Source organism: Tenrec ecaudatus, chromosome 16 (assembly GCF_050624435.1).
Source record: "Tenrec ecaudatus isolate mTenEca1 chromosome 16, mTenEca1.hap1, whole genome shotgun sequence".
NCBI lineage: Eukaryota > Metazoa > Chordata > Mammalia > Afrosoricida > Tenrecidae > Tenrec > Tenrec ecaudatus.
In genome coordinates this window covers 107,821,464-107,839,396 of record NC_134545.1, presented here as the reverse complement: position 1 = coordinate 107,839,396, position 17,933 = coordinate 107,821,464, and the positions used below count along the sequence as shown (strand labels likewise).

Sequence of the window (17,933 nt, the reverse complement as noted above, 5' to 3'; positions counted from 1 at the left end):
GGAGGTGAGCATGCTACTATGAAATGTGTCTGACTCCTTTACTGTGCCCGCTCTCTATCTTTCCTATGCTCTGTGGCTGTACTACAATCTTTATGTATTACGGACATATAACTGCGCCTACAGACCCTGCGGTTGTCGGAGGCTGGTTTACTCTGACACCAGTCGATGTGAAAGAAGGCATTCCGGGAAATGCTCGATCAAGAGGAGAAAACCTGGCCATAGTGACATGGCTGATCTGCGTCCAAGCCCATCGCACTGACTGCTGACTTTCCAAACATCCACTTACCTTAGGACAGACTTACAGGCTGTACAAATAAATAATACAAGGCAGAAGAAAAGTTTCTCTTTGTGGTTAAGACATGAATGTTAACTTTGCGCAGTGGCAATGTCGTAGCCAGTGAGGTTTATCCGAGGCGCGATAATTGCTAATTGAAAACTTTTCCAACACCCCGTCATGACGACTTGAAATATAGTCGGCATTGGCAACTTTTGACAGTTTCTATGGAGACTGAACAACAACAACAAAAAAAGACATGAATGTTCCCATGAGGGCTCCTGATACCATTCAACATAACACGCATGTCAGAGACAACATCCCTCAGGAAACATTGTCCCCCAGCTATTTTTTTACCGGTCCTTGGAGAAGGTGCTTAGCAGCTGTATCTTGGGGTCACCCTGTACGCCCCTCTTGCTACGCTACATTCTGCACTTCTCCTGGGTGACTCATGTATGTACTCCAGACCAACTTCCTTCAGTTCCTCACCTTAACACACCTGCCTCTGACTCCTGTACCTTACCAGACACCAGTCACAGACTGTGCACCGTTAGTGCCTAACTGTCCATGTAAATAACGTATATACGCGCGTATAAGCCAAGGTTTTCAGCACATTTTTAATAAAGTTTTTGTGGTAAAATTAGGTGCATCGGCTGAAATTCGGGCTGGCTTATTCTTGAGTATATACACGGCATACCCTTTCTCTCCCCTTGAGAACCTGTGGTTTCCTTCTGTAGGATCAGGCATCTCCCCAGACTGCTTTCAAGCCTTTAACAAGTCCGTTTTCACTTCAGCAGAGTGTATGTTCAGTACTCTGAGACAAAAGCAAGTCGCAGATCCCATCCACACTCAAAGGGCGGCAACATCATACCTAATCGGTTAACCAGGACAGAGAGATCACGAGGACCAGCTTAAACCAAACCCATTGCCAAACCCAACGCAGTTGAATCAGCAAAGCAGAACCGTCCCATGGGATTTCCAAGGCTGTAATCTTTATTGGAAGCAGAATGCCACCTCTTCCTCTCATTGAGCAACTAGTGGGGTCAAACCCCTGACCTTTCAGCTGAGTGCTTTAACCACTTTGCCATCACGGTTCTTTGAAGCAGAGAGAGCTAATTCAAGTATCTAGCAATGCAAAACCAGAGTGAGCTATCACTATAGATCCTACAGCCAGTACAAAATGTAGTCTATTCTATTCGAAGCAAGCGTCACCACTTAGATAAGACACACGTCTTTAAAAAACAAACAAACTCAAAAAACCCACAAGTTTCCAAAACTAGACAGAAGAAATAGACGTCCTTATGTGTATTTCTGTAACAACTGCATTGTTGTTGCTGTTTTCTTGGGTGTTGTCAAGTCGGTGCTGGCTCACAGCTTTGCTATGCACCACAGAACGAACACTGCTGTGCACTCCGCCACCCACACAATAGTTGCCGTGTTTGTCTCAGCGCACTGCTGCAACCGGTGTGCATCATCTCACTGCGGTCTTCCTCTCGTTGGCTGAGCCTCCTCCCCCGTGGATCGTGTCGTTCTCCTGTAACCACCTCTGAAGCCTACCCCTCATATTTCTAAGGAGCCTTCTGGCTGTTCCTCCCCTGCACAAAGGTGATGCTCCTTCCTCTGGCTGCCCATGGTCCATTGTACAGTCTCTGCCACTGCTTCACTGGTGAGTTCTTCAATTTAAGGGAGAAAGAATGCCAATATCCCAGAAGCTTAAAAAACAAAACAAAACGAGAAGGGAAGCAACCAAGCTCATTGGCAGAGGTTAACGTACGTTGTCCAAGGAGGCAAGGCAGAGTAAGGGTCCCCAGCAACCTGGCCACCCTGGAAGCCGGCATCAAGGCACTGCTGAAGGTACTGCCCCCTGCAGTCTTGAGAGAGGAATTCCTTGCCCCTTCTACCAGCTTCCCAGGAGAAATGTCCTAAGGGTGCCACCAGGAGAGTCTCAAGGAGGAGGGCCTCTCATCCTGTCCACCTATCCCACCCCGCTCCCTGTGAGCCTTCGAATGCCCAGGCCCTGGGCAGGAGTTGTTGACTTGTGAGGAGTTTGCACAGCCTTCTGTAACAGTGAGTCACCTGGGTCGTTCTTGGGAGAGGCCCACACCCCTCCTTGAATCCGGTTGGCTGGTTCAGTGCCTGGGAGTGGCTGGTGGGGTGACAGGAATAGGCATGTTCAAACAATACTTCCTTTTCCAGGCAAGGGGCAGTGAAATCCTTGGCGTCCAGAAAAGGCCTGGCCCTGGGGAGAATGCTGACCGGAGCCTCGGGCTGGAGCAGCCTCGACATTCCTGCGCTGGGTCTTGGGAGTGCCGCCTTCCGCTGACTGGTCACCTGAAGGTCAGGGTTGCGATGAATTTCCGTCTCTTGATGCAGGTTTTAAAATGTGGTGACTTAGATGGTTACTTGAGATTGTTCAATTGTTTAAAACTGGACTTGAGCAGACAAGTGAACTTAGGGGGGCACTTATATCTTTGAGTGATAGGATGGGGAATTTTAACACAGCTGACAGGTTTCAGGAGTCTTTAGCAATGAGGACTACCTGGAGGGAAAATGGTTTACACAGACTTAAAGATGCCCAGGCTTACGGAAGGACTCCTAACTTCTTACAAGCCTTGCAGATTACGAGCGAATAACTTTTCCAGGGAAAGGCCAAGATGTTGTTGCTAATGTCTCATGAGCCAGTGGCTCCCCAGGTCAAAAAGGAATTAAGATGACTTTCCTATTTGATTAATTTTTACCAAATGGAATGACACCCTTTAAAAACCTTATTTAGATTCATAAAAGGAAAGGCTATCATGTTTATCATCCAGCTGATACGAACATGAAGCTAATTTAAATACATTTTACTCAAAGTGTTCTCCCAGAGAACCAACAAGAGTCCATTCCAACTCAGAGCAACCTGTAGGACAGAACAACCTGTCCCCGTGGGTTCCTGAGGCTGTAACTCTTTATAGGAGCAGGAAGTCTCCTGTTAATCCCCAGGGTGGCTGGTAGTTTCAAACTGTTTACCTTGCAGTTAAAAGTCCAAACTGGAACCCACTATCCCACCAGGGCTCCTACTCCCGGAGACACCCTCCAACCCTCCAAACGTCATGGGGACGCAGCATCCTCCGTGGTAAAGTGGTTTCCTTCTTTTGGCCCCAGGCAGTCCTCTGAAGGAAAGAAACTTCAATAGAACCTCCAGCTGTTAACAGGAGTGTCAGCTAGTCAGGACTTCCTCCTGCCAGGCCTTACAGGCAGAGTGGTCAACAGAGCAGCCAGGTGGAGCATGCCAATTTAAATAAATAAACAAGAGCATTACCATCTGTGATAACTGCTATGTTGAACCAGCGGGGGAGGGAGAGAGGAGAGAGAGGAGAGAGACAATGTGGGGGACCAGCCTCCACAATCGAACGGGTCCAAGGGCCGGTTGTGTAATTGAGGGGAAACATTAGAGACAGCAGACAAGGCATTCAAAGGCTCACTTCTGAGACCACCCTGACTTCAGGCGCCAGGTCCACACACAGAGAGAGAATGTATTTCCAATCAAGGCTTATCTATACACTCAGGGGGCGTGCAAGCCTCCTGAATTATAGGTAACCACACGTGTAACAAAGTGGGCTGTACCCTAGCCCCAAAGGCCCCCCGAGTACATAAGGGAGTAACCTAGCATCAGTGCCCAGGGCAGGTGAGGGAGGGGCTGTCCTCAGAGAGCAGGAGCGTGTGTCTGCTCCTGGAGAAGAGCTGCCGGCGGCAGAGCACTCAGCCATGTACCTGTTGGAGGTCACTCTAAGGCAGCACCATGACGGGAGGGTACGGTGGGGAACAATATTTTTTTCTTATTTTTTACATTTTATTAGGGGCTCGTACAACTCTTATCACAATCCATACATATACATACATCAATTGTATAAAGCACATCCATACATTCTTTGCCCTAATCATTTTCAAAGCATTTGCTCTCCACTTAAGCCCTTTGCATCAGGTCCTCTTTTTTTTCCCCTTCCTCCCCGCTCCCCCCTCCTTCATGAGCCCTTGATAATTTATAGATTGTTATTTTATCATATCTTGCCCTATCCCGAATCTCCCTCCCACCCCTTCTCTGCTGTCCGTCTCCCAGGGAGGAGGTTACATGTGGATCCTTGTAATTGGTTCCCCCTTTCCAACAGTGGGGAACAATATTAATGATGAGAATGTGATTGGGATTATCTTCGACTCACAAGGGTTGAAGGCCTCCCTCCACCCCAGAAACCCAGCCTGTCAGGCTCCTTAATATATGAGACTAAATAATTCATCCGTATACACTATCCTCCCGCTCTGCTCCCCAACAGAGAACCAAGGGTCAGAGTGAGGGGAGCACCCGTGGAGAAGACTCTAGGAGGGAGACACACTAAAGTAGGCGGGGCAAGTGTTCCTGGCAGAGAAAACTTTCTAAAGACCCACGGTCTTGAAGGAGCTTGGCCTGCCAGAGACCACTGTGTCTGAGGCTTCATGTGTCTCCCCCACTGACTAGGTGTGAGTTGGAAGCGGTGGGTGGACCACTGATAAGAACATTGTTGAGCTTTTGCCAGGTGACCTGGACTTACGCATCAGATTTTAAGAGGGCACGTAGGCCCCCAGGTGGAGCTCAGGTGGGATGGGGCAGGACGGGAGCTGCAGAATGCTGACAGACAAGGTCCAATGAAGCCCTGGGGGCAGGGTGGATGACTGGTTGGGCTGCTTGCTAACTGAAAGGTCAGCAGTTCGGAACCACCGGCCAGCTCATCGGGATAATGAGGTTTTCTACTCCCGTAAGAAGCTCCCAAAGGTAGTTCTACTCTGTCCTCTGGGACTGCTAGGAACTGGGATCAACTCGAAGGCGGTGAGTTCCGTGTTTGAGTTTAATCATGGTTTCAGACAGAGGATGGGGTCTGAGACTGGCTGCCTTCTAGTTAGTGCCGCCACCAGGCTCCTGGGACCTCGTGTGTCGAGAATGAAAGGCTGCTGGGAAGCAGACCCCTGGGGCCCATCAGGGCTCCCCGTCCTTAATTTCAGAAGTAGATGTGCAGCCCTCTCTGCTTAGTCTAGAGGCCCTGTGAAACCTGTGCAACGTCCTATCCACAGGCAAGCTTCCCCTGGTGGACTGGCTGGTGATAGAACCTGGGTCTCCCACGTGGGAAGCCAGAATCCCAGCACTGACCCACCTGGTTGTCATTGGCGGTGACAGTAGGGAGAGCAGAGCATGCGGGGACCTGAGGGCACCGGCTGGTGGGTGTGGTGAGGGAGCAAGGAGTCGGGATGACTGCTGGCTCTGAGAAGCTGGGGGCAAAAAAAGTGGAGGAACTGGTTTGGAGAGGCTTCACTCTGCTTGAAGCCTGTGCTTTTCATCCATCAGTCACTCGGACCCCTTGGGCTCCTCAGCATCACATCTCTTTAACAAGGTACAGGTGCGGGCAGGAACCCGCAGCCTGGCCTAACTTAGGTTCAGATTTGGGGGGGTTATATTTGGGGGAGGCAACTTTTGGGGGGCTACAGCCAAAGATGCATGTGGCCATGGGACTGAGGACGTACCGATGGTGAAAAACCAATAAAGTAACATTGTTGCTCGTAATGACCCGGAAGGGCAGGTCCCAGAGCTGTAAATCTTTAGGGCAGCACAGCCTCTGTTTCACCCAAGGCATGGCCTGGTGGGTTCGAACCACCAGCCTTATAGTTAGCACCCCGGCGTGTCTCTGGCTACAGCCACCAGAGCCAAACGCAAGGGACTTCAAAAAGTTGGCGGAATAATGCCATTCCCTCGTACTCTTATGGGTTTCACAGGCATTGCTTGCTTATGGTCGCTTGCTTTTGGCTAAGGCAGTTCCTGGGGGCCGGGGTGACGCGGCTGCTAAACAACCCCCACAGCCAGCCCTGCTGCTCCCTAAGCAGTGGGAGAAGAGAGTGCACTGAGGAACTTAAGTATTAAAAAAGAAAAACAGATAGCTGCCGACAACGTCCTTTCCCCCATCTTATCTCATCCTTGGGCTGTCTTTCAGGCTGTGAGGCTGGTGGAGGGAGGAAATAATTAAAGATGTAAATGTGGAAGCCCAGCGCCCAAAGCACTCCCAGCAGCTCAAGGTTGTGAATTTATTTAACTTGCCCTTTCCTCGGGGAGTCATTCCTTGGATCGTTGACTTATTATTGTTCCGTGAAACAGTGGTCGCCCCCTGTCATCCTCCGCCTGTTGCCGGAACAGGATCCAGCTGTGGGATTTGAAGAGTTTATGTTTATTGGATTTTAATGACTCCGTTAATAATGGTCATTTCTAAAAGTAACAGAAAACCAAGTGTGTGTGGACATGGATTGGATAAGGCTGGCTTGGGGCTGTTTCAGTTGCCCTCTCACCTCCCACCGCAGTTGTTCTTAGCTGGACGTTGACGGTGGTGCCTTCAAGCAGTGAAGAAGCATCTTTCCTGTCAACCCATTGCCTACTGAAGTGGAAATCAACTGAGCGTGGAATATGTTATTTGAGGCCCCTCAAAGCATGTTAAACATCGGGCTTAAAATGTATTGCTTAAAAGTTGATAACAGTTTCATTGTAATTGTGTGCCACGTGATAACTATAACAGCTGTCCATATTTTATCAATAGTGCTTCACATGATCTCGGACAGTAACATAGCGAAAGGCTCAAACAGGTGAATTCTGGTGGCTGTGAATCTTGACGTTCCCAGGGACCTTCTGAACCATACACACAGCCATCAAGTAATTCCATCTCATGGTGCCGTTGTTTGTGAGATGCTATGGACCCACGGCGATGTGACAGAATGTACACTATGCGCGGCACGAGGAACCAGCGCCTGGCCCTGCGCCTGGCCCTGCACCGTCCTCGCATTGTTCACGCGTGAGCCCACTGTCGCAGCCACTGTCAGTCCACCTGTTTTTCACTGCCCCTCTACTTGGCCCAGCGTGTGGGTTTCTCATGTCCCCCCCAGGCCTGTGTACGAATAATCCCCTTGCCTAGAAATGCTGAGCCCCATTCTTTGCTGCATTAGCGCCGTCAGTCTCCCCGAGTGCTTCCTCCAGGAAGCTTCTGTCTGTTACTCTGCTTCTAATTGCAGAGCCTTGCTTGTGGAAACGAAGGAGGACTGACAGCGCTTGAGGAGTGACGCTGAAAAACAGCCGGCAGCACGCACAGCAAGTCAAAGGAAAGAAAACCCATTCCTCCCAAGCGGACCCACAGACAACACCACGGTCAACGGAGAAGCAACTGAAGTTGTCAAGGAGGTCTCCTTACGTGGATCCACAGTCGAAGTTCCCGGAAGCAGCTGTCAAGAAATAAAACGACGCATTGCATTGGGCCAGGCTGCCCAAGACTCATTTAAAGTGTTGAAGAGCAAGGATGCCACTTAAGGTCTCCGATGCTTTCAATGGCCTCAGGTGCATGTGAAATTGGGATCGCAAACTAGGACCCGCACAGAAGAACTGGTGCATTTGGATGATGGTGTTAGCAAAGAACATGGAAGGTAACCCGGACTGCCAGAAGAACAAACAGATCTGCCTAGGAGAAGGACAGCCAGAAGGTGCCTTAGCCGTGAGGACGGGGTAAAGCAGAGGGCCGTGGGAAAAGAGGGAGACCTCAAGGACATGCTGCAACAATGGGTTTCGACTTCACAGTAGTTGTGAGACCGGCACAGGAGCGGGCAGTGTTCCTTCGGTTGTACATAGGGTCGCTATGAGTTAAGAGGGACTCATGCCCCCAGCAGCAGATGCTTCAGCAGTTCATCCAAGGCTCAGCTCCATTTGCCTGGGAAGACTAACACGAGCATGGCCTCCCTCACTCACTGCCTAAAACCGTACCTAGAGCAGCGGTTCTCAACCTTCCTGATGCCGCGACCCTTTCATGCAGTGCCTCAAGTGGTGGGGACCCCACCCCCCAACCATAAAATCATTTCCGTTGCTACTTCATAACTGTCATTCTGTTACTGGTATGAATCGGGTGACCCCTGAGAAAGGGTCGACCCACAAATTGAGAACCACTGATCTAGATCATAATAAACAACAGAAACCGGCTACGACCGAGTTGATGCCAACTCATGAGGCCCTCGTGCGTGTCAGAGCAGGACCTGCATTCCATAGGTTCCTCAGCGCTGTGACCTTGCAGATGGAGCCCTGGCGGTGCTGTGGGCTAAGCACTGGGCTGCTTGACCACGAGGGCGGCGGTTCAAGCCCACCAGCCACTCTACAGGCGAGAGATGAGGCTCTCTGCTTCCGTAAAGACGGACACTCCCAGAGGGGCTCCACTCTGTCCTGTGCAGGGTTGCTCTGGTCAAAGGTGACTCCATGGCAGTGAGACCAGTCAAGAAGCAGTGGGCTTTTGTTCTAAGGCTCCTCTGCTGTTGGGTGCCGTCCACTTGGCTCTGACTCATGGCTACCCTCTAAGGCTGAGGGAAGCACAGTGTGCCAGCCTCACAGTTGTTACCCTGGGTCTTCCTCTTTTTTTGCTGACCTCCCGCTCTCCCGAGCATGTGGTATTAATGACAATTCCATTCTGCATCAACTCTCTTTGGAATGAGGACAATTACGGATCCTCTCTAGTTGGTTAGTCAGGTAGCTGGCTTCCAAATTTCTTGGCATAGAGTAGCCAGTGCATCCAGCACTGTTAGCTTTTTGAAACATCCCACCAATCGGTGTGTACCTGGAGCCTGGTCTTACCAATGCTTTCAGTGCAGCTTAGAGTTTTCCTTTACCCATCAGTTCTGAATCCTGCTACCTCTTGAAATGGTTGAATGTCAACCAGTTATTTTGGATGCTCATTTAACTCACTGCTCACTCAGTCCTGACTCACAATGACAGTTTGGAATACAGTAGAACTGCCCCTGTGGATACATCATTATGGGAGGAGAAAGTCCCTTTTTTTTCTTTCTAACAAGTGGCTGGTGGTTTCAAACGGCCAACCTTGTGGTTAGCAAGCCAATGCATAACCCACTATGCTCATTAATTTTGCCACAGTGACTATGCAGTCCCCTTCCATCTTCTTTGATGCTTCGCCATCACTCAATGCTGTGCCACAGACTCCTTCAGCAGAGCAACCCAAGGCTTGCCGTTTTTCTCCAGTTCTTTCAGCTTGATATGCTGAGCACGTTCATCTCTCTGGGTTCTAACTCCAGGCCTGTGCAAGTTTCACTACAGGGCTTGGCTTTGCCTTCTTGAGCTGTGCTTTGCATCTTCTGTTCAGCTCTTTACTTCAAGGCTGCTTCCACTTGCTCCAGCTACTCTGTGCTCAGGGGAAAGTTTCTGGGAGCCTGTGGGTGGGTTCCAACATTTGGTTTACCAATTGCCTAAGCCAGAGGTTCCCAACCTTCCTCATGGGCGACCCTTCAATGCAGTTCCTTATGTGGTGGTGACCCCCAACCACAAAGTTATTCTCATTGCTACTTCATCACTGTCATTTTGCTACTGTTATGAATCGAAATGTAAATATCTGATATGCAGAGTGTATTTTCAATATTACAAATTGAACATAATTAAAGCATAGTAATTCATCACCAAAACAATAAGTAATTATATATTGTTAAATATTTATTTCTAATTACAAATACATGAAATTTTGTCTTGAAGCATAGTGTAGCATGGGTAACAGTCTTCACACGAATTCTCGTATGTGGGCATATCTGTGTGTGGGCGGAATAGCATGGACACAGGAATGGTATCTCGGTTCCTAAGACCACTGGAAATATGTTTTCCAATGGTCTTAGGCAACCCCTGTGAAAGGATCATTCAACCCCCAAAGAGGTCAAGACCCACAGGTTGAGAACCGCTGGCCTAAAGCAGCAGCTGGTACATAAGCTCAACTCAGCGCATTGTCACTGAGTCCGTTCGGACTCGTAGCAACACTAGGAAAGAGGAGGACGGCCCCTGTGACGTTCCAAGATTGCAAATCATTATGAGTGCAGAATGTCTTTCCCTCGGAGAAACTAGGAGTTTCAAACTGCTGACCTTGTGGTTAGCAGCACAACGGAGAACCCACTGGGCCACCAAGGCTCCTCTTATACCTAAAAGGTACTTATGAATAAGTGAGGGGCCCTAGTGGTACAGTGATTAAAGCATTCAGCTGCCAACCAAAAGGTCAAGGGTTCTAACTCACCAGCCACTCAAAAGAAGATGTGGCAATCAGCTTCTGTAAAGATCGACAGCGTGGCAACACTGTGGGTCAGTTCTGCTCTGTCCTGGAGGGTCACTCTGAGTCACCTTGGCATTGGGCCTCATTGAGAGGGATGAATGCCTTGGGGTAGTGAACTCAGCAGGATTTGAGATGTATCTCTCACACGTTTAAATGCAACACAAATCTGACCCAATAAAATCTGTGTTTCAAATAGATTGATTTCTCCTCTAAATTCATCTCCTCCCTAGGAAAAGAACAGGGGCATGCACAGCTTGGCGTCGGTTTGATGCACGAAAAACATTTCATGTATGTTCGTGGTACTCGATGGGTTAGATGGAATGTAAAATTCTACAGAGTTATAAATGCAGACGGTAGGTTTTATGGGGGGGAAAAACAAACAATCACTCCAAGCGACTACAAGCCACAACGTGTATCTTCAGCCCCTTGTTGCTGGACAAACGGGCGTCCAATGCCAGCATGGTCCTCTCAAGAGAACGGACTTGGGGTGAGTGCTCCGTCTCTGAAATCGTGCGAGCAAGCCGGTTTCGAGTCCGATCACGTTCTCCCACACAGGTTTAAAGGTCTTTCGAGTCTCCATAGAACAGAAGCCATAAAGTACTAGCTGTGGTGGAGGGGGCAACGGGGCTCCCCTAGAGAAGTCTGAAATGCCCCCACCCGGTGAGAACCCAGGTTCCACGTGATCACTCCCTAGGACACACCTTGGGCGTGCTGGTCCTCCAGGTCAACCTCTACTATGTTTCTTTTTTTGTTTCTTTAAAGCGCACACTGGGGGGGGGGGAGTGGGGGAGGGTGTCTAATGAATAAATGGCTGGCATTTTAGAGGCAGGATGGCTGCGTCAATGAAGGAACTACACCCTCAGACTACAATCCCAACGACGTAAGCAGCAATCCTAGCTGACTCGACCCGCTTGGGCAGGGCACGGCGGAGGCGGGCGCTGCGCCCCCAGTCCCCTCTGCGCCCCTAGGCGCTCCTGCTACCAGCCCCACCCGGCCGGACTAAGCCCCCTTCCCGTCCCCCGAGGGGCCCCGCTTACTCTGAGGCTCCATGCTCTGCTGCTCCCGGACCGGGCCCCTCGGGCCAGCCCTCCCAACGCCTCTCCGCGGGCAGCGTCGCCCGGTTGCCCCGGCAACGCGGCGCGCAGAGGAGGAGGAGCCGGGGGACGGCGAGCGGGAGGGACCAAAAGGCGCCGGCGCGCCGGCGCGCGGGAGGGCCGCGGAGTGGGCACCGAGCTTGGGTGGCGGCAGGTCGCCGGCTGGACACATTGCCCCGGGCGCTGTCGGCCTGTCGCGGCCCCGCGCCCCGGTCGGGCTGTGCCGGAGCCTCCGGGCGGGCCTGGGATCGCCGAGCTGAGCGTCTGTCGGTCCGTCTGCGTCGGGTGCTCGTTCTGCCCCAGGAAGGCGGTGGGGCCTGGCCTCGAGGTCGCGGAGCCGCCCTGCAGGTAAAAGGCTCCGGGAGGGGCCAGGAGGGGCGGGCCAGCGGGAGACCCCGGGGCGGACAGTCGGCGCACCTGTTGCGGCCACTGCTCGCTGCGCCCCCGCGGGGCTCCCGCCTCTCTCAGCTGTACGCGAGGGGCAGGACCGTTGCACCCCAGTCCCCCAGCAGGAGGGCCTCTAGCACCCCAACTCCTTCATCCCTCTAGCAAGAAGGTCTCGGGGCACCCTAAGCTAAGCGTTTTCTGGCAGCCCAACCCCTTTACACCCTTACCTAGTGAACCCCTCCGTCCCCAGCCCTCCACCACGCTTCCAGCAGGAGGGTCCTTAAAAAACACCGGACCCCCAGCTTGAGAGCTTGGTCCACTCACCAGTCCCTACCAGCGGGAATGTCCCCAAGAACACTATCTCCCTCCCCTCTCCACCCCCCCCCCAGCAGGAGGGTCCACCAGCACAGCAGACCCCCAGTGAGAGTGTCTCCTGGCACCCCACTTGCCCCCCACCTCCAGTGGAGGGTCCCCTGGCATTTTCTTGGCCACGTCTTCAGAAGTGAGCCAGGTGTGTCTCCTGAAACCCAGGAGCATTCCTGTGCCCCGCCTTCCTCTGTCATCCCAGGATCCCATTTCAGGTCACGAGTCCCTGTCTATCTTTCTGGTCGGTTTAGTTTTTGGTGTTTCTGTTTTAGTCCTGCTGGTTTAAGGCTGACTTAAGGAACCAGCCCACAGTTCCACAGGACTGTGAAGCAGCCTTGTCGCTGAGCCCACACCAGTGTCTCCCAGTCTTCGCTCAGGTTTTGTGTGAGCAGTGGAAGGTTTGAAGACCACTAGGAACTTTTTATCTGGTCGGGTGTGAAAACGCAAGCCACTCTGGGAGGGCCCTCTCAGAGAAACAAACTTACAAACTCACTGCCACCGAGGCGATGCCGATTCCACATTGACAGCCGCCCAAGAGGACAGGGCAGGACTGCCCCTGTGGGTTTCCGAGACAGTCACTTTGCAGGAGCAGACTCCCCCTCTTGCTCCCGAGGAGCAGCCGGTGGTTCGAACTGTGGCCTTTTGGTTAAGCAGCCTAAAATGCAACCACCACGCCACCAGGCTCCTCAGAAGTTTCCTAGGGTAAGCAAGAGGAATCTCTCAGGAGGAAAGAGAAATGGAGCTGAAGAAGGATTGAGAAGGTAGGGAAGGAGGTTCCCATCCCTCTCTCCCTTCCGGCTGGCCGTCCAGACTTGCTTCCGTTGAGGGAAGTGGAAGGATTGAACCCTTTGGGGACCATATACATGATTACTCATTCTCTGCTTCGAGGGAGCTTGGATGACAAGAACACTGAGAGGCCCTTCCCCCTTAGAAAGGGAATCAGTTCTTCAGCGGGCAACAGAAGCTGAGAGCTAGCTATTCTGTGATGGAAACGGACATTCATTACATTCCTCCCACTCAGACGACATAAAGAGGTTTTCAGATTGATTGGCAGAGCAAGGAGGTTTATGTGTGGCTATTGACAAGCAGTGTGGAGCCTGGTGATGTAATGGTTGTTCGTTGGGCTGCGAGCAGTGAGCAGTTTGAAACCACCAGCCCTCTGAGAGAGAACAATGGGGCTTTCTACTCCCATGAACACTTACTGTCTCGGAAACCCACAGGCTGGTCACTGTGAGTCAGCATCCACTTGATGGCTGTGAGGTGTTTCGGTTTTTCGGTAATTGTTCATAAGTTAAAATAGTAATAGACCCCGGTTGTTGGACAGTAAACACCGCTTGATACCATAACCACGGGTCCCTGGAGCACAGGCAGGGAAGGCATGTTTAGACAGCAGCTGAGGTGGTAGTGTTTCTGTAGAGCCGTGTTCCGCAGACTCGTGACATCAGCAGAGTCACAGAGGGGCCCGCTTAGGCAAGAAGCAAACGGTGTCGCTCATGGGTGGCATTGCCATAAAAAGTGACAAGATCATAACAAAGAATCCGAGTGTGTGGGCACGCAGATGAGAGAGTGGTGCCCACATGTCCCAGGCGTTGAAGGATGAGGTCTTGTTCTGGAACATGAAAACAGCAGGACTCTTGCAGATTCCTGTGCTGAGCTGGCAGAGGCTCGGGAATCCAGTGGTTGAATCCAGATTAGAAGGTTGGATAAATGGAGGCGCTTGTGTATCAATGAAGTACTTTCTAGTCTCGTAGTCCAGAACAGGGATCGGCAGATTTTTGAGGCGGAGGGCCAGTGCTGTCCCTCACAAGACCATGAACATTATTCGGAAGCCATGCATACATTTTTTCCAAGCCAATGAAAGCACTATCTGAATAATTCCCTTTAAAATTGTTTCAGTTCTACTTCAGAGTCACATGTATGTGCCAGAAGAGCAGCACGCGGCTTGGGAGCCAAAATTTGCCAACCCCTGGGCTTAGAAGGTTATCTTGTGAGTAGTCCTGGGCTGACATTGAGGAAGTCTCACAGTGAGGTCCTGGCACTGCCTGGTAAGCCGTGGCTGCTTACCCACGAGGCCTCACTCAGCTGCCACGGGGTCGATGCCATCTCACAGGGGTCCACAGGACAGACAGGGTGGGACTGCCCCCTGTGGGTTTCTGAGACCGTCACTCTCTACAGGGGAAGGAAACCTGGCCTTGCTCCCTTGGAGCAGCTGGTGGGTTCATACTGCTGACCTTGCAGGTAGCAACCCAGCTTGTCACCACTCTGCACCCAGGGTCCCCACAGGCCGGGGGCTTCTGATCCACCAGCCTCTCGCACCACAGGAGAAAGAAGAGGCCGTCTGCTCCGGTAAAGATGACGAGAGCCCAGAAGGGACTCAGTGGCAGTGAGTTTGTTTGGTTTTAGGAAGAGCAGTCTTTGTCTCGAGGTGAGTGGTGGGTTTGGAGAAAAGACTAGTGGGTGAGTGGCAGTGAGGCGGCCTAGGCACAGAGACTGTCTAAGGCAGAGACATTAGCTGGTTTCCCGTTTCCCCGCCAGCACCCAGTGCCGTGCTGGTTAAGCGTTTGCTGACTGAATGAGAAGAGCTAGAGAGATAATGCTTCAGATAACGGGGCTGCTGTACGATCAGACCGCGTCCGGGTCACACTTTGCTTATGGGGCCAGAGATTGGAGATGAGTGGTGAAGGTACTGGTCGCTCCGTTTGGGGATTGTCCACCTCTGTGTTGTGTTCCTTTTAGCGGACACGCCCAGGACATTACTGGGAGTCCAGTGAGAAACCAACGGAATCTTGACTTTTGCTGCCGTTAGGTTTCCAGGCTGCTCCGCAGTGGAATAGTGCCGCTATTGTCTGCTTTGCTGATGCTTAACAAAATGTAACAAGCCGGCTTTATCACCCGGGAAGAACACGGCCGCCTGAGACAGAGGTAGCCGTCCTTTGTCTTACTTCAGTATCGAGACCACATCGGAGTCCCGATTCCGAGGAAAAGTAACTCTGGTGGGAAGTTAAGAGTGTTTCTATCTTACTCTCAGAGGTTGGGGGTGGGGGTGTTTGTTTTTTAACCAGAGTGAAAAGACTCTTCTTTCTGTTGTCTGAACTTCACAAGTCAAAAGTAGCAAACAATTCTTTTCTTATGAGTAGCAGTATTGGGGGGGATGTATTTCATCTTCGCCTTCAGCTACCTGCCCTGCCCTGTGCTCACTCCGTTCACTCATTCACTCTCATTGCAATCAAGTCAGTTACACCACGAAGTTGTCAGCAGGCAGCATCTCTGACAGGTGGAGGAGGGGACGGAGCACACAAACGCACACTCCCTTCTAACTCACAGCAAACCCCTGTGGGTTTCTGAGACTAGAACTTTAGGGAGCAGAAAGGCCCGTCTTACTCCTGAGGAGCGGCGGGTGTTTTCAAGCTGCCGACCATGTGGATCACAACCCAGTTCATAACCGCTCCCCACCAGCGCTCCTGTTGCGTACTCAGTGCGGCCTTACAGGACAAGGTACAACTATGGGGTTTTGAGACTAACTTCACAGGAGTAGAAAGCCTTCTCCTTCAGGGCAACCGGTGGCTTTGAACTGCTGCCCTTGCAGTTTGCAACCCAACTCGTAAACCACTATGCTACCTGGGCTCAGACGGCCCCACGCTGGGTCCCATAGTCTTTCCTCCTAGTTTTTGCTGTCTTCTTCTGCCTCGGATTAACCATGTTAGGAGCAGAATCCTGGGGACTGGATCCTTTTAGCACACCATGGGCCACCAGGTCTTTAATTTGAATGGGACAGCAGAGTTGCGGGGAGGCGGCTTTGGGTGGGTGGTTGGGCCGGGCGGGGCGGGCCAGGCCTGCCAGAGGCTGCTTCCTGGAGAGTAACCGGAGGAGGCAGGCGAGGGGAGAGGGAGACAAATTGCTAGGAGGATCCATTTAGGCGTGATAATAGGCCTGAGTGGAGGTGGCCTGCTATTTTCACAGTAACTTTTCACTGCAGGGACCTTTCATTGTAAGTGGTGGTTACTGACTCATGCTGGCCACTTGGGCCTCTACCATCAAGTCAATCCTGACTCATAATGACCCAACAGAACAGAGTAGAACTACCGCATCTTCTCTCACCTGGTGTCTGAACCTGACCTCGCAGCTAGCTAGCAGCCAGATGCTTAGCTCTCTGCAGCCCCAGGCCCTTTGATTGGTGCTCCCTGGGCATTGACGGAGCCCCTGTGGGTCTCCCACACTGTGAACCAGTGGTTTGCAAAGTGGGCTATCCAGGGGGCTGCAGAAGCAGATACCCACACTGTATCCTGCATCCTGGGTTGTGGTACAAGGAAATTTTAATTTCAGGGGGTCGCAGAGTAACTTTTTTTTTCTGTAAAGGGAGTGGTAGGCCAAAAAAAAAGTTTGGGAACCAAAGTTGTAAACCTTCACAGCAGAGCTGCTGACTGTGCAGGTAACCCACGCTGCAGCCCCGGGGCTAACTCACCTTTTCACAAAGGGCGGCAGGGGGGGAGAGGGTGAGCTGGGAATGAATCAGAGCAGTGGGAAGCAGCAGGCTGAGGCGGAAGATTCCTTTGGAAACAAGTGGAAGGCCCGGGTGTTCTTTTTAAGGGTAGTGGCCTGCGTCTGGGGCTGATGTGCTTTATGTGTGAAGAGAATCCTGGCTACCTGTGAGTGGCAGGTTGGTGTGAGGCTAAGAAAGCCGAACCAAGCCCATCAAGATGATTGAAAGGCCACTTCCCGGAGCTCCCTCTGAGTGGCTGGTGGGTTGGAACCCCCGACTTACAGTCAGTAGGCCGACACCTGACAGCACCACTTGGGGCTCCTTCAGGGCTAAGAAGAGAAGCAAATAAAACCAAATCCAACCAAAAGAGCCGCCGTGAAGGAAGGATGAGAGGGGGTGTGGGGAGGGCACCGGGCTCCTGTATCCTGGGAGACCTTGAGTCTGGAGGGGCTGAAGAGCTAGGGCTTGCTAGGGCTTGCTGGATGGCTCCCAGGTTTCTGCTGTGGGTGTTGAGCAGGCGGATGCCTGTTATCTGTGGAAATCTGGAGGGGGTGGGAAGCAGTCTTGTCCTTTTTTAAGGGGGTGGTAGGTTGGGTGGGGAAGAGTTCATTGTTGAATGGTGACATTTGAGAGACCTGTCATCTAATCAGGGATGCCCTGGAGTAGTTGTTGGACTGTGACATCTGAGCGTAAGCTAAGAAGCCTGGACTTGGTCATTGGGGTCACGATGGGACGGGTTTGCTCCAGGGAGGCTGCCTGTCATGAGGGTCCAGGATGGGGGACAGGGCAGGGGCATACCCGTGGGTTGTGTTTGGGGGAGGGGAGAGTAGGAGAGCTCAAGGACATTAAGGAGGAGCCAGGAAAATCAACCCCAAATCTGGAACGATGAATAAGATAGGTCCCACCCTCAAGCACTTCACCTTTTTATTCCCTAAAATCATGAGTAGACCCTGCTGTTCACCTCCATTGTTCACCATTGTAGACCCAAGTTGCTCCTGGGCCTCAAAACAGAACCAGCCAGCTTCTAGTTCATTCTGACTCTTGGCAGCGACCCTGGAGGGCAGAGCAGGGCTGCGTTAGGGCTCCGAAATTCCGTCTTGACCGGAGCAGACAGCCTCATCTTCCCCCTCCGAGTAGCTGGCCGTGGTAGTGAATGCAAAATAAGCCAAAAACCCAATTCACTGCCACCGAGTGGATGCCGACTCATAGTGACC

At 51.8% G+C, this 17,933-nt stretch overlaps 1 protein-coding gene and 1 non-coding gene across 2 annotated transcripts in view; both read left to right on the top strand.

Annotated features, from left to right (window-relative positions):
• Positions 1-368: 368 nt before the first annotated feature.
• On the top strand, positions 369-508 carry LOC142429965 (U4 spliceosomal RNA). The gene has a single exon (XR_012780465.1). It is a non-coding gene; the product is annotated as a U4 spliceosomal RNA (small nuclear RNA).
• Positions 509-11,596: 11,088 nt separating this feature from the next.
• Positions 11,597-17,933, top strand: part of DHX32 (DEAH-box helicase 32 (putative)) — a 35,912-nt gene continuing 29,575 nt past the window's right edge. Inside the window, exon 1 of the mRNA XM_075535062.1 lies at positions 11,597-11,834. The gene's annotated coding sequence lies outside the window, so the exon portion shown is untranslated. The remainder of the gene's footprint in view (positions 11,835-17,933) is intronic.